This window comes from Rosa rugosa, chromosome 4, assembly GCF_958449725.1.
Source record: "Rosa rugosa chromosome 4, drRosRugo1.1, whole genome shotgun sequence".
Taxonomy (NCBI): Eukaryota; Viridiplantae; Streptophyta; class Magnoliopsida; order Rosales; family Rosaceae; genus Rosa; species Rosa rugosa.
This window is the reverse complement of record NC_084823.1, coordinates 34954103-34974704: the sequence shown is the minus strand read 5'-3', so window position 1 is coordinate 34974704 and position 20602 is coordinate 34954103. Positions and strand designations below refer to the sequence as shown.

Here is a 20602-nt window from a genome sequence, read left to right as displayed (position 1 = left end):
CTCACGGATCGCCCTTACGATCATCTTCCAAAATTATCACGAAGATCCAACGGTCAGATCTTCTTGAATCGTCCTTACTAACATCTTCACAAATTTATACGAAAATCCGACGGACGGATTCTCACGAATCGCCTCCCTAATCACTGTTTTGCATTTATACGAAGATCCAACGGTCGGATCTTCGCCCATGGCCACACAAAGCCACTAGGACAGTCATAAGATCATCATATCAAAACTACAAGTCCATCTGACTGTCCTAACTTCACAGATCACAAATCTAACGATCGAAATCGATCGAAACTTAAGAATTCATAACTTAATCATACGATATCCAAAAATTGCGTATAATATATCAAAATGATCGTATTGAAATATAGAATCTGAAAATGTACAGAAACCATATTTTTGATCCCCGGAGGTGGCCGGAAAGGGCCGCCGGAGTTAGTGGCAGAGCCGCCGCCGACCACCGACAATGGTGTCGGTGCCGGGCTGCTCTTCTTCCTCTCATCATGCTTAACAACTTTCATAACTGCCATGTAAGCTGAAAATGACCGGAAGTGGTTGAAATTACCTAAAACAGTCGAGGTGGCCGGAAACTTTCCAGAATCCGGCGAAAATTTGCAGAATCCGGCAAGGCTCGATTTCGACGTCAAAAATTCAATTTCAGGCTTCGATCCCTTCTGGAGAGTTGTTAAGAAACTCAAGGTGAACGCACTAGTTCAAGAATCACAGAAAAATATGGTCTGGAGCTCGAGATATATCGATCGAAAGCTTCGGTGGTCGGAAAAATTCCAGAATCCGGCAGGAGCTCCAATCCACATAAAAACTTCATCAAATCGCTTCGATACCTTCTGGAGAATTGTTCTGAACTTCAAGCCGAGTTCATCAAGCCAAGAATCATAAAGAATAGTGGACTGTAACTCGAAATATCCGAATCAATAGTTAAATTTTCAATCTTGAAAGGTTGAGCTCCGACGAACGTGAAAAAGATCAACTCGAGTCCGGCCCTTCTTGGGTTTTGATAAGAAGGTTGAGGCGAATCCAATGAGACAAGAATCAAGAGAAATGGTAGCCTGTAGCTCAAGATATTGAGATTGAACCAAAACGAGTTCAAACAGGAACCGACTCCTCCGCTGCCGCTGCTGGCCGTCTTACGGTGCAAGGCTGCCACTGGCAGCTGCGCAAGGTCAAGGTGAAGCTAAGGGAGGTGGTCCGACGTCGTGAGGTGGCCTGAGGTGGAAGAGATTGGCTAGTGAAACTTGCTCTGTTTTGGGTTTGGTTCGGCCGTGAGAGAGAGAATTCGTTTTCTTAGCTTAATTGATTCGTTCTTCCACTCATGCATAATCATGTTAAAGCACCGGCCTTCAAATTATGCAATTGTCCACTAACCTTAAATCACGGAACCGTGTTTGCCACCAAAATGTTTGATTAAAAAAAAACTAGGTTATTACAGCTTTAACTTTTCCGGCCAGAATAATTCGTCAAGAGGTTAGTGACCATGTATGGTTTTGTTCTGTTGCTATCTAATCACAAACTATGTTTCGTGCACATCATTTCGTAATGTTCGTTTGATATGTTCTGTAAAGCTCATTTTGGAAATAATTGGTAATAGGTTTACTGCTAAGATTTACTTGTTTCACAACTACCTCTTGGTTGAAATTTTAGCTTTTGATACAACTAGCATTTTTACCATATAGAGAAAAAATCATTAGAAAAAAAAAAAATCAATACCTCCCAAGACATTCTTGACCGTGCTCACAAGGCTCTTACCTCCTTCACCAATGGCCATTCTTGTCAAATTACTTAACGATTACAGGGCAAAGAAAAGCAGCCAACAAAAGCTGAATCCAATAGTGAGACTCGTCGTTGGTGAAAAGGTTTTGCCTTCAGAAACAAATTGATGTCATCAACTACTCATACTGCTACTGACTTGAAGCTTCGAAATTCCTCAGGACGAGAGTGTTATGCTACTGCTCTGATGCTTACCAACAATTTCAAGGAAAATAAGATCACCCCACCCCAGCTGGTTTGAAGGTGAGACTGATAGTTGGTTCAATTGTGCAAAGTCCTTTGATTTCAGTAATCAAATCTTTCTGGAGAAAGCAGAAGCAAGACCAAGCCACGGGGTGATGATTCAAATTCTTTTGTTCAACAGCTTCCCTTTGGAGATATATAGTTATCGTTTAGTTAGACTCCAATAGTTTATTTCCATGTTAACAAACTGTAAAGACAAATTTTTTTTTAGTGCACTTAATTACATCCCCTGATGTAATATGCGTACATTATTTTGCTCGATATGCTTTTAGTTGTAATGCTATTGTCGTGTGGGAATAATAATATTTGTGGGTTCAATGTTTGTAATCATTTCACTTGTTTATGAATTAGCTTCTACTATTAATGGTTTGTTGATATCTTCGTTTATGCATTGAATTTCAAGTCTACTATTAGTGTTATTGTTTGATCACGTATTGGTTATCTGGAAATGCTCAGGGGTGATCATGGATTCATGGTCATCTCCTTTAGTAATCACTGTCGTTAATTTGATGTTAGGCAAGGTTCCGCAAAAGTACATATCCTAGATTTGGTTGATTCAATTGATAACTTATATCGATCTGACATGATGTGCAGTCTCCAGTTGATACTTGATCCCTATTTAGTCTTTCTCGCATGATTAATCTGGGCTTAAATTCAATATTTGAAATTCCTGCAACTTCCTCTCACTACTGTCACTTGTTTACTCCATAGCTCCACAATGTTCCTTTGCTTTTGTGTATTCCTATTATACCAAATTTACAGACTTCCATCAAAACTTGGATTCAGTTCTTCTTTCTATTGATTTCTTCTTTCATTTTGTATGGATGTGGGTGCAGTTCGACGAACTTGCAGTGGGTGCAAACTCAGTTGATTGTGACTTTAATTGGATTGTTGCAAAGGTTTCTTGTAGTGATTCAAGCAACTCTTCCGGGTGAAGCATTCAGTCGACATGCTTAGGATGATTTCTGAGCATACTTGAGCAGGCAGAAGGTTTTCACGAAACTTCTTTTCTGAATTTAATATTGCCCAGCTTATTATGTTTTTCATTATTTTCTAGTGTAGTTCATTTTGTGGTAGCTTCTGTCTAGCACATTGTGTCCTACTACTCAGCTAATTTGAAAATTAGCTTATGTATAGCATGTGCATGTTGTCCTAGCACTCGACTAGCTCTGATAAAATTGCAACTGCAGCTAGGCTTGTTAATGCTAGCTGCTCAAATTAAGTAAGCGATATCATTTGAGCATGTATTTCACTCATAATGGTTATCAACCTCAGTGAACTGTCTACTGTCATTTGTTTTGGATACATGGGTATGGACACTTGTTTCACTGGTGTGTCAATATATTCAAGGTTGGTCGTCTAGCTGAGGCCGCAGAGTTGATTCATCTAGCCGATGTGTCAGTATGTCTAATTTCAATCATTTGCTGGATCATGGGGTCAAAAACAACTGTCATCTTTTCGTTTGGATTATGTGGGTATTGAGACATGTTTCACTGATGTGTAACTATATTCAAGGTTGTTGATTTAGCAATTGAGGCCGCAAAAAGTTGATTGATCTAGCAGATGTGCTAATATATCATGATGTTAAAAGCAACTGCCCAAAGAGATTCCAGCAGCCATATCTCATACCTTGTGACAGTTAGAGATCAGTTGACATGGTCAGGATTATGTTTGAGCAAATTCTTGCCACTGGGTATGTCTATATATAGTTCTCAACTGTTCTTTTTTATATATAGATCTCTATGCTGTAATAGTAGTCATCTGGTATTTTTCTTTTTGATTCAAAGACCTGATGCTGTCCTTGATTTTCACCCTCCCAGTATGTTAAGTCCCTTTAAATGAAAAACCAATATAATACAAGCTCAGTGTACAATTATAAATGGTTTGTTGAGTGTTGCACTTCAAACATTAATGCACATAGAAGTACTTTGCAATCTCACTAATGAAATTAAATCCACAAGCTACCTGAAAAGCTGGTATGTCCAATACTCCAGATTTTATTACCAAAACAGAATGCTGATTTACATGAGATCACAGAAACTTTTTAAATGACATCACTTCTATCATTCAGCCTCCTCGAGAACCTCCAAGCTTTGTATTTAGATGTTTCCCATGCATGTCTGCAGTAAAGTACGACCACTGATATTGAGTTTAAGTTGTCTGAGGGAGATTTTGAAGCAACAAGAAAAGACACTACTGAAATTGAGCGTACAATGTCAAATTCCATCGAAGATTTTGAAGCAGTTGAAGCAACATGACAAGCTGCCTGTTGGACTGTAAGTTACTTGGTTTTCAAACTCTCTCCCTTCCATTGGTTCGTGTGTTTTTCATTGTGATTTCTGCTTTGCGTCTTTTGTTGGTTTCTTGACCTGTTCTTGTGTAATACCCGGTTGATTTCTTTTAATCAAAGCAAAACAGTATTGCTTACTTTCATGATTTCGCTGCTTTAACTTTAATGATTATGCTTGGGTTAACTGATTGAGTTGATCTTCATTGGCCGACACTCTCCCTCACTCACACCCTCTCTCTCTCTCACTCAAACTCTCACTCTCTTTCTCGTCCGAAACCCATTCGAAAACAGAGCACGGCTTCTCCGGTCTCTCTCTCCCTCCACTGGCCACCAAACAGCTTCGGACCATCTCCATTGGCTTCATCTCGACCTTGCGCAGCTGCCAGAGGCAGCCTTGAACCGCGACACGGCCACCAGTGGCGGCGGGAAGCTCCGCCCGGTTTGAGCTCGTTTTGGTTCCAAGCTTGATATCTCAAGCTACCGGTCACCGATCCTCACCAAACTTCATCCACGAGCTCGCCTCAACTTTCTGAACAAGCACCTAGAAGGACCAGACCTGGGTAGAACGATTTCACGTTCAACGGAGCTCGACAGGTTTAGATCGAAAAACAACCCACCTTCAAATCCGGATATCTCGAGTTACTGACGACCTTTTCTTTTGATTCTTGGCTTGGTGAACTCGCCTTGAGTTTCTGAAGAAGTCTACAGAAGGGATCTAAGCGAATGGTGGGAGTTTTTACGTCGATCGGAGCCCTCGCCGGATTCTGCAAATTTTCCGACCACCGAAGCTTTCGATCGGTATATCTCGAGCTACAGACCATATTTTTCTGTGATTCTTAAACCAATGAGTTCGTCTTAAGTTTCTTAACAACTATCTAGAAGGAATCGAAGCATGAAATTGAAGTTTTGACGTCGAAATCAAGCCTTGCCGGATTCTGCAAATTTCGCCGGATTCTGGAAATTTTCCGGCCACCTCGACTTTTTTAGGTAATTTCAACCACTTCCGGTCATTTTCAGCTTACATGGTAGTTATGAAAATTGTTAAGCATGATGAGAGGAAGAAGAGCAGCCCGGCCCCGACACCATTGGCGGTGGTCGGCTGCGGCTCTGCCACTAACTCCGGCGGCCATTTCCGGCCACCTCCGGGGATCAAAAATACGGTTTCTGTACATTTTCAGATTCTATATTTCAATACGATCATTTTGATATATTATACGCAATTTTTGGATATCGTATGATTAAGTTATGAATTTTTAAGTTTCGATCGATTTCGATCGTTAGATTTGTGATATGTGAAGTTAGGACCGTCAGATGGACTTGTAGTTTTGATATGATGATCTTATGACTGTCCCAGTGACTTTGTGTGGTCATGGGTGAAGATCCGACCGTTGGATCTTCGTATAAATGCAAAACAGTGATTAGGGAGGCGATTTGTGAGAATCCGTCCGTCGGATTTTCGTATAAATTTGTGAAGATGTTAGTAAGGACGATTCAGGAAGATCCGACCGTTGGATCTTCGTGATGATTTTTGGAGGGTGATCCTAAAGGCGATCCGTGAGGATCCGACCGTTGGATCATCATTTAATTTCGATCCGACCGTTGGATTGTCGTTTGAGTATGTTTTTGAGTTGTTGGCTAAGTTAAGGTCATGTTTGACTAGGTGATTGACGGTCTCCCTTGGGTGAGCGGTTTCGGTGTGTATTGTGTTGAATTGAAGACGCAGCGGGAATATCGAGGTGAGTAAACCTCACGTGGTTCATATTACGAACCGAATAAATTTAATTACTTTATTTTGTCGTAATTGTGTGAAAATATTTATGAAATAAATATTTGTTTTAAATCATATCACTACAAGAGAAAATGTCATCGGCGACAACCCAAAGTTGTCGTAAAAAGTCAAAATTTCTCGTTGAATTGAAAATGCGACGACTTTGGGTTGTCGCAACCAGTTGTCGCCTTATGTGTTTTACTGATTGTCAAAAGCAACAAAATTACACGGTTGTCGCTTTTCCAATATGCGACGCAATTGATTCCTCGCATATCACAAATTGTGACACTCACAAATGTGTTACAAAAAACTATATGCGAGACTTTATATTTGTTACTATTTTAAATATATGACGCTTCGTCACATATTCCATATGTAGGGCTTGGATGTTTGTTGCATTTTCAATAAGCGACGCAATTCGTTCCTCGCATATGACATCTTGTGAGGGAAGTGAGTGCGTTACAGAATGCTATAAGCGAGACTTTATGTTTGTTACAATTTATAATATACGAGACCTCGTCTACGTTGCATATTCCGTCTGCGAGGTTTATATGTTTGATCAAAAATTTATATGCGAGACTTTTTTTTGTTGCAAAACATAACTGCGAGGTTTATTTTTGTTGCATATATTAATATGTGACACATATGTATTTGTTGTAGAAAACTATATGCGAGGCTTCTTGTTTGTCTCCTATAATTGCGTCGCATACTGAAAAAACGACAACCATGTAACTTCGTTGCTTTTGACAATCAGTAAAACACATAAGGCGACAACTGGTTGCGACAATCCAAAGTCGTCGCATATTTAATTAAGCGAGAAATTTAACATTTTTAAGACAATTCTGAATTGTCGCCAATATCTTTATAAAGATATGTCAAATCAGCATAGTTGTCGAAAATACAAAATGCAAGACTAAATATTTGTTGAAAAAAATAATTAACTTACTGTTAATCCCTCTCTCAATGTCTTCTTAATATCTGTTGGAATCTTATTCCACCCACAGTAACATACCGGAGCTTGACTTCGAACCTGAATTCCTATAGAGGTAGTGAACTTACTATACATGTATTTAGTAATAGGGACCCAATGCATCCGGTCAAATATTATCTCCATCTTCTCGTTGCCATTCCTAGCAATCATTTGAATTATACATTTTCCAATAGTTTTTCCACGCTTTCTTTTCAATTCAGCAGGGGTAGAGGAAGCCTTGACTTGTAGAGCTTGAAATGTCATCTACATTACATAACAAGAAAGACATTAAAGGGGAAGAACACTCATAAAAATGAAAATGAAACTTGAAAAAGGGGATACTTACCCTAGTGGTACGCAACACTTTTCTAGTATGTTGATTGATGCAAGAATAAGATCAGAAAGCAAAAAAAAAAAAAAAAAAACGAACTTATTGAGTATGCTGATTGATGCAAGAATATGATCAGAAACAATGAGAACCACCAAAATTTGGAACTAAAAATTCATAACAGACCAAACCTTGAGCAATTGTATAATGGACTCATAATTAAACCTATTCGGTAACTCACCTGCATAAAATCAAGGCCTAAAGCATACCTTAATTTTGAAAGTTTTGCTTAGACGAGATCAGTGAGAACAGGAAAGAGAAATGAGATATTTTTTAATATTAGCAAAATAACATAACCATTGAATTGCACCAAGAAAACCTAGAAAGCATTAGAACTAAAACTAAAACTAAAACTGAGACTACAGTACAACAACAAGCAATAAAAAACATATTCTATTTAATGATCGAGAACTTGAGCTTTAGTATCATAAGTGAATTTCATAAAACAAAGAAAAGAAGATTTGCTTGTGATAATCCAGATCAGACAAACAAAAGGACATGCATGTGGGTGGAGATCGAGTGAGTCAAAATGGCACTAATTTTGAACAATAAGAGACTTGGGTAGATCCAAATAAGACAATAAGAGAAAATGTACCGTTTTGGTGGATGTGTTTGAAACACCTTCAATCTGCAGTTCCACAGAAAAGAAAGAATCAAAAATCAAAATCAAGAAACAAAAGAAATTCGAGATTACAGAAAGAGAAAGAGAAACATGTTACCAGCAACGTCAGTTAAGGAGAAAGAACTGAAAACAAAGAGAGAGAAAGTCAGAAACAATACAAACCAAAACCCAGAAAGAAAGAAAAAAACTTGATAGTTTGCAACAGACCCTTCGAGATGAAGATTGAACAGAGAAGTTGATGTTCTGATGAGTTTATATTGTTGTCCATCTCTTTTGGGTTGAGAAGAATCCTAAATAGGACTCCTCTCTTTTCTCTCAAAATCCCGCCTAATTTTTCCGCTTGTTTGAGAGAGAAGAACAGGAAGGATAGCGTGATGAAGATTTCTGTGAGCGGGCGGCGACTGTTGTATGAGAGAAGAACGGGAAGAAATTCAACTCTAGAATGTATGTTATCAAGTTCTTTTGAAGGATAAGAATGATTTGACAAAAAAGTAAATACATATAACCAAAACCGTAGTTATCGAAATCATAACAATAATTAGATTGATATCTTCATAATTATGGAATAACAAGTATAATTAATTTCTATATATATCTACGTAACAATATATAAAACTGGACACGATTTTATTTAAAGAAAAAAAAACAGCAAGTTATTAAGAAAAATACTAAACAATATCTTTTTTCATCTTGTCTACTAATATGGAAAGCCACATTCTTTAAAAAAAAAAATAATAATAATGGAAAGCCTAAAAAAAATTCAAATAACTCGGATCATAAATCTAGTCATTATTTGTGTCACTATGATCACCCAGTAATTCTTCTTCACCAAGAGCTCTAGTATGCTCCAACATAAGATCATCATCCGTAGAATCATCGTCAATAAAATCACCGTCATCTGCTGCATTCTTTTCTTTATTTGTGTTGTTGACGATAATAGTTTCAGGTTCCACATCATGTCTGCACAAAGATGTACTAGCTTCATAATCTTCCACATCATGTCACATAACATTAATCGACCACTGATAGAAGTCGTCGCCTAATTGGGTTTTAGCGATGAATTTCAAATTGTCACATAAACATTAAGCGACAACCCGTTGAGCTCGTCGCCTAATTGGCCTTTTGCGAGAAAATTAAAGTTGTCATATTAACATTAACCGACAACTCGTAGAAGTTGTCGCCTAATTGGTTTTCAATGAGGTAGTTCAGGTTGTCACATATTCATCAAGCGACAACCTGTAAAAGTCGTCGCTTAATTGGTCTTTTACAAGGAAATTGAAGTTGTCACATAAACATTAAATGACAACTAGTAGAAGTCGTCTTTTTCGTGAGGAAATTGAAATTGTCACATAAACATTAAACGACAACTCGATAAAGTTGTCGCCAAATTGATTTTCAGCGAGGAAATTCAAATTGTCACATAAACATTAAGCGACAACCCGATAAAGTTGTCGCCAAATTCATTTTCAGCGAGGAAGGTAAGGTTGTCACATAATTATTAACCGACAACTCACATAAGTGGTCACTAAATTAGTTTTCAGTGACAGAAATCTAGTTGTCACATAAACATTAAGCAACAACTCACAGAAGTCGTCGCCTAATTAATCTTTTGCGAGAAAGTTAAAGTTGTCACAGAAACATTAACCGACAATTGGTAGAAATTGTCTCCTAATTAATATTTTGTGAGGAATTGGGTGTCGCATAATGTCATATGGGCGACAACTGTCAATTTCTTGCAAATTTTCTACTTTATGCGACAAATTGGTTGTCACCGATAGGATCATGTGCGACAACTGAAATTTCCTCGTATTTGCCAAGCTTTTGCGACTAATTTTGGGTTGTCACAATGAAATTCCTCGCTTTTGCTACTTTTTCTTGTAGTGTATGGGCTTGATCAACTACGGTCCATAGGTAAGTAAAATGTATTTAAACTATAAAAATGAATTTCACGATTTTATTGTGTGGACTATAGTTGGTATTAGTGATTATCCCTGAGCGGATAATTACGTATATATATATTTATGTGGAATATATATATGGATGGTGTGGCATTGTGGTATGTGGATTATTGAATTGAATATTTACATATGTCGGAAACATATATGTATTGGTAGAATTGTTGTGATGCAAACAATATTTGTGAGTGAGTTCATATATTGTTTTTGGGTATGACTTTTCGGGAAACAATATGTCGTGGGAAATGGTATTTCTATTGTTTTGAAAAGTGTTTGAGGATTTGGGGAGTTGCAGGTTGTGATTTCTCCTTTTGGGTTGGGAAACATTTCAGGTCCGGTATGACCATTTTAAATGTTTTAATCTGACGACCGGTGGTCTGAGGATTTGAGAGTCACAGGTTGTGATTTCTCCGTTTGATTTGTTTTAACATTTTGGGTCCAGTGCGACTCGCTTAAATGTTTTGATCTAAGGGTCAGGTTGGCCTAAAGATCCGGGGTTTGCAGGTTGCATCCTCAGGCAATATATCGTAATTACGCCTTTGGCCCGGTTAGTGATTTCAATCAGTTAGAGCTCTAGTCTGTCTGCCAACGTGTCCAGGTTGGACCGGATTTTCATAATGATTTGTTAGGTTAACATTTCCTATGATTTTGTCACGATGTGACTTGTAAGAGTCCTTTTGGTAAAAGGTGTTGAGTTTTGGATGGATTTATTAGTGTGAGTTGATGATGTTTTTAATTAATTTCCTTGTTAATTCTTTTGTTTAAATTTCTATTCTTTTTCTCTTTTCTTCTTTTTCGGTTATAATGTTTATTATCTCTATTTATTTCCTTGATCATTTCTATGGTTCGATTTCCCGTTTATTTCTCGTTTTCATTTTATTGTTTGATTTTAATGTAATCTCCTGAACTAAATTATATGCAGGGATTACTATGACTTCTGATTTTATGCGTGTTGGTTATTTCCTGAATTAATTTTCTATGCATGATTAATGTTCTTATTAGTTTAATTGGGAAGTGCAGTGATGGATGAGACTTGTAGAAAGTTGAGAAATATTATTCCGTATTGTGGGGATAAAGACATCTTGTTAAGAGTAGAGATGAGTGATTCATTTGATTTCTTTGTGTGTGATTTCAAATGATTTGGAGTTAATGATTTTGGTGATCGATTATCGAGATTGTGGTTTTCTTTGTGGATGTTGAAATTGTTGGTTGTTACTTGAGTTAAAAGTACTGTGTTATAATAAATCAACCATTCTTTCTTTTACTCATACTGGCTGTCAAAAGCTTACCGGGTTTTGTGTTGTTGCAATCCCGGTACACTATTCAAACGGTGTAGCGGATAATCCTACAGGACTGGAGAATTCAGGAAGGTGATCGAACCGTGTAGAGTAGCTGCTTTGTAATACTCTGATTTTCAGTTGTGAGGTTTGTTATGCTCATTAGAGCTTTACAATTTACTTTGTACGAGTGAGTTGTAATAATTAACTCGAGGTCTTCGAGTTTTGAATTTGAGCGTGAGTGGCGAGGTTGTTTCTGAGAAAAAAAAATTCAGAACGTTTATTTGTTTAAGTTGTTTAATTCATGTTTCGGATTTGAATTTGTTATTCAAAATTCGGGGCGTGACATCTTGTTTCATTTTTGGTTGGTTTCTTACTGCAGCTGAAACGTCTACTCAGTGGAAGCATGATGTGTTTTCAAGTTTCAGAGGTGTAGACACCCGTAGGGGTTTTTTTATCCCATTTGTACCATGAATTGGAAAACACGAGAGTAATTAAAACATTGAAGGATGACATACAGCTTGTAAACGGGGAGGATATTTCTCTCAGTCTGCTAACTGCAATTGAAGAATCAAGGTTTGCTGTCATTGTTCTGTCAGAAAACTATGCTTTTTCTATGGTGTTTGGATGAACTTACAAAGACTTTGCAATGCAGGGAAGTGCAGGATACAATTTTACCGATTATGTGGATCCCTCTGATGTTCGACATGAAAACAAGAGTTTTGAATAAGCTTTAACTAAGCATGAATCATTGGGGGAAGACGAACAGAAGGTGAAGCAGTGGAGAGTTGCTTTGAAAGAAGTAGCCGGTCTCTCTGGGTGGGATTCAAGGAATTATAAGCAAGCATGATAAACTATCTCAACAAGAGTTGTACTTTTGTATTTATTATTTGACTAATTAACTCATGACCCACTTCATTGTAGGACTGAAATTGAACTTGTTGAATACATGGTGGAGTTTGTGTGCAACAAAGTACTTGAAGTACCCATGGGAGGTCACAGAATTTGAAGAAACAAGACGAGCCATGGTTGAAGTCAATAAGATACTGGAGGATGATAACATCACTGTGATTGGGGTGCACGGAAGAGGAGGCGTTGGCAAGACAACCATGGTGAAACATGTCGGTGTACAAGCTGAAAAGGATGGGCTTTTTGCTTATGTGATTATGGTTGTTGTATCCCAAAGCCCTGAGTTGCACAAAATTCAAAGCACATTGGCAGATCTGCTGGGATTGAAATGGTGGAGAAGACAGAATTTGGAAGAGACAGAAGATTAAAGAGAGGATCGATCATGATTGAAAATGGGATCCTTATAATCTTGGACGACATTTGGGGATAATAGATCTGTCAAGCATTGAAATTCCTGGTCAGAGTGAGCTTCAGTGATGCAATTCAGAAGTCCTACTCACCAAGGATAATGAATGTCTGCCATGCTATGTGGTGCCAAGCACTGATCCCTCTCAACAGTCTACCAGAGGAAGATTCTTGGAATTTATTCCTGAACAATTCAGGGAAGTCTTTTCATGAATCTACCAATTCCTATGATGAAGCGAGGGAGGTAGCTAGAGAATGCGCTGGTCTCCCAAAGGCACTGAAAGAAGCTGATGAATGGAAGGAAGAAGTTGCAAAGACTCCAAGCTCATAATTAATGTTGTCAACAACAAGATTCAAACACCATGGCGAATACAACAGATTATCAAAGACATCAAAGAAATTTCAAAAGGCTTCCACTCAATCAATTTCACTCACATCCTAAGAGAAGCAAATTTTGCAGCGGACCATGTGCAAATCTCGGCCATAACATCCAAGGAGAGAATATTTGGGAAACTTATATCCCACAAAGGGTCACAAGAGCCACTTTATTTGATAACCTAGGCTCTGGTTGCCTACAAGGCACCAGCTTGTAACTTCTTTATGTTTCTTATCAAAAAAAAAAAAAAAAAAAAGCTAGTCACGCCTTTTAATAAGACTATGGTTTATTTATTTATTTTTAAATAAAAGTCATAAACTAGAAACACATACATAGCCCAAGCTTTCTCACCATCACAATGGTCTATTCAGATGCTAACTCGATGTTTTGGGTCCAAATGACCAGCCTACCCGTGGGTTGGCATACGCCAGCTCAATTTCCCATGGAGTCACCCCCACTGGAGGCTACAGTGGACTCCGTTGCAGATGACTTGTGTAATGAGAGAGCTAGATTGAAGCTCGATATTGGTGATGAAAAATTTCGTAGAGGATTTTGACTCACCAATGAATGCGGACTGGAGCGGGAGCTGACCAGGAACAATCGAGAAGTTTCCTTTGAGAATTGACTCAAAGTGGACCATCGGCTAGAGGAGGGGGGTACCTGCAGAAAACTCTTCGATGCCTAAGTCAGTACGTTTCTAAGTAATGGAGTAGAAAGAATCGAAATGAGATGGATTACCTGGACGTCGAGCCTCCTTTATATAGGCGATGACTTACTTGGGGGACAAGCCGCCATTATTTCTGCTTTTATGACTGCATTTATTTACACACTTATGATCACAATTATTGCTGCACTAATAACGGTTAATCATTGCGGACTTATGATAGTCATTCATTGTACATTTACGACGATAATTCATTGCGCACTTATAATCGTAATCATTGTGCGTTTATTACCATACTTAAGGTTGTAATCATTGTCGCTTTCATGACCGATATTTACGGACAAAATAATGACCGAGTTAATTGCCCTAATGGGGAATCCAAAAATAGTTGACCACCCCCACACTCGATTATCTGAACCGGGAGAACTTGTAAGACCAGTGAAGTTGTGGAAAATTTGTTGACTGAATTTAAATGTAACTAGTTAAAAGTTGTACTAATTTAATGAAGAAATGGCATAACTATGGGATTGTGACATTGATATGTCTTTTACTTAATTTAGGCTGCACGTACATTGAATTTATATTTATGCTATAGCTTTTTGGGTTTTGTGATTATCTTTATCTGGTACTGTTTCATATGCCTGCTCAGAATTCTTTTCGAAGTTGCTTAATTTGGATACTGAAGAGTGTTGTTTCTCGACATGAATGAATAAAGGCATAAAATTGGAGCTCTAAGAATGTGTTAAACATATAAATTCAACAAGAGAGAAAAAAGAATGTATTTCATAGCGTGTAAATTGTAAATTACACACACACATAGACAGCTTCTAGGCTCCAAACTTAAACTGTATTGGACATCTCTGCCTTTGGCAGAGTAATTTGGAACAAAAATTCTGTCAAACTTAAACGTTGTTCTCCACTCGTAAAAGAGATACTGGTCCCGGCCACTTAATTATGCACTCCAGAGCCCTAGTCTTATGATTCATATTACAAGTAGCATTAAAAAACAACGAAGCATAGTTGTTCATGGTCAAGGATTCTGGGACTCACAGGTGATTGAACAACAACTGCCGGTCCATTAAGTAGATTGCAAAACCATATGCATGCGTTGCTACTAATAATGCCATTGAAAATTGGTATACAACTAAAATTGAAGCTGAAAGATGAAGCCGTTTTGTTTGAGACCCAAACTAGATGAACCAGCTTCAGTGAAACACTAGAAAGCACTAGAGGTACAATCATGAAAATTTGGAAATCTATAGTAATCACAGATTACAGTAATGACGAGAAGACTCAGCATTCATTTTGGATGAAATACTCATAGAAAAACATAAATAAATAAATAAATAAATCAAGGCTTGTGCTAAACTGAACAGAAATAACTGTGAGTATGTGACAGAGTAAAGGCCAATTTAAAGGTTTATCAATCCTCCGAAAGTTTGTGTCCGTCTACTTGATTATGTAGTTCAAAGCTAGGTTATGTTCAACACTCTTAGTCTCGATGTGTTTTTCATTCTTTTGTAAAGTATTTCTGTTGTGGTAACTTCTGTTTAGCATTTAGCACATCATACTTCTATTCAGACATGCAGAATGCTTGTGTGTACGTATATAAAATCTTTGTGATGACAGAAGTACGTGAATCCTTGAACTAGTAATACACAGCTTGGATTAAACGCCACAAATTGGCAAGCCAGCAAACAAGAAATTTCCTCTTTGATGAGTCCCTTTCTTGCAGGTCCATGAATTTATATAGGGTGCAAAGTGATCGGTTGGTACACTACTAGAGTTTGTTTTAAATGCGACTTAAATTAGAATATTGCAAATATTTCTTGTGGTAATTCAGGGAAATCATTTGAGTGAAGGATTCAGACATTCTTAGGATTTTGGCTTGCCAGACGGTTTTGCCAAAACCTCTTTCTCTAAATCATTTCTTCTCCTCCTTTTTTTTTTAAAAAAAAAAAATCATTTCTTCTCCTATATGGCCTTTTTCATTTTGTTGTAATGGACAGTATGTAGTACTTCATTTTGTGGTTGCTTCTATTTAGCACTCGATGTCCTAGAACTCAGTTCATAGGACACATAACAAAAGTACATAAACTTCTTCCAAAAAAAAACTCATTTCAGCATGTATCTCATGTAGCTCACTCATGTTATTCACCTCAATGAATGATTGAATTCTCTGCAATCCTTTTATTTGCTTATGACACATATTTCACTTTTGTCTATATATTGAAGGTTGGTGATGTAGCTGAAGCTGCATTATTGATTGATCCAACTGATGTGCTTATATATCAAGACGTGAAAAACAGCTTCTAAAGGGATTCCAACAACCATCCCATAAACGTCGTGAAAGTGAAGAGATCAGTTAGCATGTTCCGGAATTCAGGATTATGTTTTACATAGTTAGGAAAATGTTTTGGCGAATTCTTGCCGTTGCTACATTAATTTCCAACAACTCTTTCTCTATATCTCTATGCTGAAATCGTAGCAACCTCATTCATTTTGTGCTTCTCATCGTGATAGTGTTTCCATGTTTCTTTGAGTTTCAACTCGAGGACCTGATTGATTTCCTCAAAGTGTACACTCCCCTATTATAGTAGCTTCAGTAAAATTATTTTTTTCCCCTTTGGTAAACTGTGGTTTGCCTGTTTTAAACTTTTATAATAGCTTAAGTTTTGATTTGGGGGGAAATGGGATAAATGCAGAGCAGATCAGCAAATCATCAAGGCTCAAGCATTTAGACCATCTCCAACAGATAGGTCTTTTGCCAGATGGACACCCAACGATTACTTTTGACCAACCAAACTATTCTCCAACCCATCTGCCTTTCACACGTGGATTTGACATAAGACTCTCCTCTGTCAAATTTGACAGCTTCTTCTCCTTCTGTCTTTTATTTTTTTATTATTTCTCTCTCTCTCTCTCTCTCACTCTCTTTCCCTTTCACGTCTTTCTTCCTCTCCTCTTACCCAGAACTTCAAGCTTCCTCTCTTCAAGTTTCTTTTCTCTTCTTGAATATTAGGAACATGGATCAAAATTTTTCAGATTCATCTTCAAATGCTGCAGATGAGGAATTTTGGAATCTTGCCAATTCATCATCAGACGAAGAATTGATGAATCTGCAGATTATTGATCTACAAGAGAATGGAAGAACCTTTCTCCGTGGATTTGAAGACTGGCAATGGATTTGAAGCCATTTCTCATCAGTTTGGTCCGGTCAGTTCTCACCCCGTTGAGCAATTTCTTGTATATATTGATTGTGATTAGCGATCTTAACATGTGGGTGTTATGATTTGGAGTAATGGGTGTTGTGGAAGGTCAATTTTGTTTACTGGATTTGAATTTTTTGAATGCCATAATGCCCTGTTCAGCTGTTGGGTTTGTACCTTAACTGCAATGTACTAGCTTTAATGGGTTTTGTTTTGTTTTGTTGTTGTATTAGATAATTGCTATTCTTTGGTTCCATTTTTCGGAGTTGAGACCTGTGCATTAGTATGGTTCTGTAATGTGCTTAGGGAAACTTAAAATCTCTGAACTTGCTAAAACAATCAAGTAAGCAACTTTTAAGTGCTGAGAGGTGTATTCAGTTGAATTCCCAACCTGATGTTTGTGCCTAATTGCAATGATCTAGCTTGCATGGGTTTGTTTTTTTTTTATATGGATGATTGCTAGCGCTGAGAGTTGTGATTTGAATTCCCAGCCTGATGTGGTAGTAAACTGTGCTACACTTTCGGTTCCTCGTGCCTGTGCAATGGATCCTGCTGCAGCTATGTCAGTTAATGTGCCATCTTCTCTTGTTAATTGATTATCGAGCATAGAAGAGAGTAATTATCTTCTGATCCATTTGTCAACGGATCAAGGTAAGTGACTCTTAATTGTTTCATATACTGTAATTTGTTCATATTCCTAGTTCAATTACTCTGTAAAGATGGATCAATAAAAGCAAACAGGAGAAACTGGTAAGAACTACAATGGCACATAGTTGCTCGCCAACGAGAGCCTATCATTTTGTAAGCTCCTTGGAGGGGAGTTGGAATAAGGGTTAGGATTAGGATAGTTGAATGTTCTTAGGGTAAATAAATAAAATAAAGTTTTGGCTTTTGTCGATTAAAAAACCCTTGTTCTTCATGTTCCAAAAATGTAAATAAATAAAATAAGGTTTTGGCTTTTGTCGATTAAAGAACCTTGGCTTACTATAACAACCATGATTGCACTATATTGGTTATTCCAGCCATTGTGTGGAATATGTGTCTTCTATGATGTAGTTTGCATTACCCTCTCTTAGTGTATTGTAGTTTGCATTACCCTCTCTTAGTGCAGACTGATAAATGCACATGCGTTAATAAATGCAGATGCGTTAAAGCATGTTTCTAAGGAGCTATGTCAATCTCCCATGGCCTCCCTCTTGCTGTATAACGTTAAGAACAGCAATAATCACTACAAGTTGATTGGATTGTATTTCTGGTACTATAGAACAAGTTGTTTCTGAACAAGTTCATTTTGATCTCTAGTCTCATCGACCTTGATTGGATTGTATGGATGGTATCCTTATTCTGTTTTCTGTCCAAAACGCAGAACAATTCTCTCAGTCTTTTCATATCTCTCAGCTAAAGCAAATTCAAGAATCTCCCTTGTTCAAAGGTTTGTTAGCTAAATATCATTGTTTGATTTGCCCAGATTATGGTGTGTCATCCAATATTGCTAGCTAGCTTCTGTTTTTCATGTATCTTCTGCTTGTGTTTTCAGGATAAATAAAAGATGGGGGAGATTGTTGTGGGAATTCTTGATAGAATAGAAACGTGCAGCATAAGTCTGTATGGGAGATTGCAAAGCCTTCTAGTTCTTTTAGTTTGTATCAGTTCGTTTGGTTTCCAGTGAAATAGATATGTTTTCATCTGTTTAGGTTTCCTGCTATGTATTCCTTCATCTCAAATTCTCATAATCTCAATTGCATCTCTCTTACTGTAAACATTCTTGGTATGTTCTTTGGTTTTCAAAAAAAAAAAAAAAAAAGGGAAAACAACATGAATAGAATTATTTATATTAAAATAATATTCAAATTTGACATCTCCATTGGAGCTAAAATTAGTCAAAATGTTAACATGTCAATTTTGCCATGTCATATGTCAAATTTAAATTTGACCAAGGCTAAAAGACATAACCATTGGAGATGCTTTTAGATGTTCTAGGCTTCTAGCTTGGAGTTTGATTAAGGGGGGAGTTTTAGGTCAAGATTCTATGGGACCCATAAGTACCATTAATTCCCATTTCGCATTTCCCCATGCTTTTCGAAATTTTACTTTTGGTGGACCTGCCACAGGAGAAATTATTGGTTATTTGGTTCAGTGCATTCAATTATGAACAGTCAGGTTAAAGTTGATGTTTAATTTTTTGTATAATACAAAAAGGGTGCTTCTATTCATACCTCCAAAATTGGCATTTGGACCTCCTTGTATATTAGACCTCTAACATACTTTTTCAAATACTTAATTTGCTAAGCACACCTCCCTAATTTTCCCTAAATGCCATTAGCCCATATAATCATCAAACTTAGGGTTCTTCAACAAAAACATTGAATTTCAAGCGACCACCAGGTGAGTTCCACTCCCATGCTTCAACCACCAAATGTAAAGAACTTTTGTTGAGAGTCTAACACAATTAAGGAGAGCTATTGCTAGCTAATTGTTTGGACCCAAAATGAACATTTTGGCCTGACAAGGCGTGTCTTGGAGAAATTGAGCCAATGTCAGTGGCTCAAGCTATATATTGTCGACAAGCTCGAAATATATATTTAGAGGCTAAATAAAGCCTACTATGGAAGTATGACAAGTCAACTTTAGCATATTTTCCTACTTCGGCTAGGAAAAAACCGAGCTAGACAAGGAAGGAGGGGTGGCAGACTAACCAAATGAAATCGAAATGTGCTGAAACTTTCCAGATCCATTCTAGACAGCCCAATGATCATTTCTTATGAAGAGTGCAAGAGTTTTTTTTGAGTGGAAGGCCTTCAAACAATCAGCCCAATTTTCTACAGAAGCAAAACTGGAAAACTGGACCTGTAAGAGGTCCAGCAGCGTTTTCGGCCCAACCACATGGAATAAAAATCTGAAAATTTGTCAGGATGATCTACACTCATAGTGGAACATTTCATATGAAGAAGTCGAAGGAATATAATGAAGTCTTTTTGGAGAAATAATTGAAGGAATAAAGGGGCAGAAACTGACCTAAAACCAGCTCAATATTCACATGTTCATGTTTCCTACCCACATGAAGAAAGCTAGATGCTTTTCTCTTTTTCCTTGGATATATTTTTCTTCTACAATCTCTTTAATAGATCATCACCACTTCCATGTTGCTGCACCTTCATGCTTTGCTTTCATTTCATCTTTTCTCTATCTTTTCCATATTTTACAAGTGAACTTAGATCTACTTTCATTATTTTTCTTCCACTCATCATTTCACTCTTCTTTTTCTTCCCTATATAAACACCTTCTCCTCTCATTCTAATACACACATTCACATTCAACAACAACATCTCTAAGATGATCTAAGTTCTCTCTAGAGCAAACCTCTATAAGAGCAACTCCTCTCCCTCTCCTTCTCTTTCTCTTAGCGGTGATCTCACTCCTAGTCCTAGTCTTCTCAGAAGCCGACTTTCAGTGCCACCAAACCCTCTGTCAACGTGCTTCGGTCCTAGTCTCCTCGAGAGCCGACGGTAGTGCCGCGACCACAACGGTTACAGAACCAGCCAAGCAAGGGTAACGCCCTAGCAACCCAGCCAAGCTAAAGTCACGCTTTAGCAAGATCTCAACATTTCCCGGTGATGTCGCTCTGCTCGATCTACAACATTGAGTATCGATTCTGTTAACAAGAAGAAAATTCAGCAAAATCCTCACCACGAGGCAGAAAGAATCCCCACGACGAGGTTGGTGCTCTCCTCGTCC

General features: G+C 37.6%; 4 long non-coding RNA genes across 5 annotated transcripts in view; 2 read left to right on the top strand and 2 right to left on the bottom strand.

Annotated features, from left to right (window-relative positions):
- LOC133741807 (uncharacterized) overlaps positions 1-20602 on the bottom strand; it is a 97102-nt gene that overhangs the window by 1516 nt on the left and 74984 nt on the right. The gene's annotated exons all lie outside the window — the stretch shown is intronic.
- Positions 1453-4326, top strand: LOC133745574 (uncharacterized). The gene is made up of 3 exons (XR_009863675.1): positions 1453-1488; positions 2871-3727; positions 4161-4326. It is a non-coding gene; the product is annotated as an uncharacterized LOC133745574 (long non-coding RNA).
- LOC133741805 (uncharacterized) lies at positions 6952-8464 on the bottom strand. The gene is made up of 4 exons (XR_009862147.1): positions 8280-8464; positions 8170-8195; positions 8046-8078; positions 6952-7326 (listed from the first exon to the last, which is right to left on the bottom strand). It is a non-coding gene; the product is annotated as an uncharacterized LOC133741805 (long non-coding RNA).
- On the top strand, positions 16539-18627 carry LOC133745267 (uncharacterized). 2 transcript variants are annotated; one of them, XR_009863535.1, is made up of 5 exons: positions 16542-16874; positions 17359-17518; positions 18011-18122; positions 18234-18299; positions 18405-18627. It is a non-coding gene; the product is annotated as an uncharacterized LOC133745267 (long non-coding RNA). The 2 variants fall into 2 exon arrangements; XR_009863534.1 differs by having other exon boundaries at positions 16539-16874; positions 18011-18299.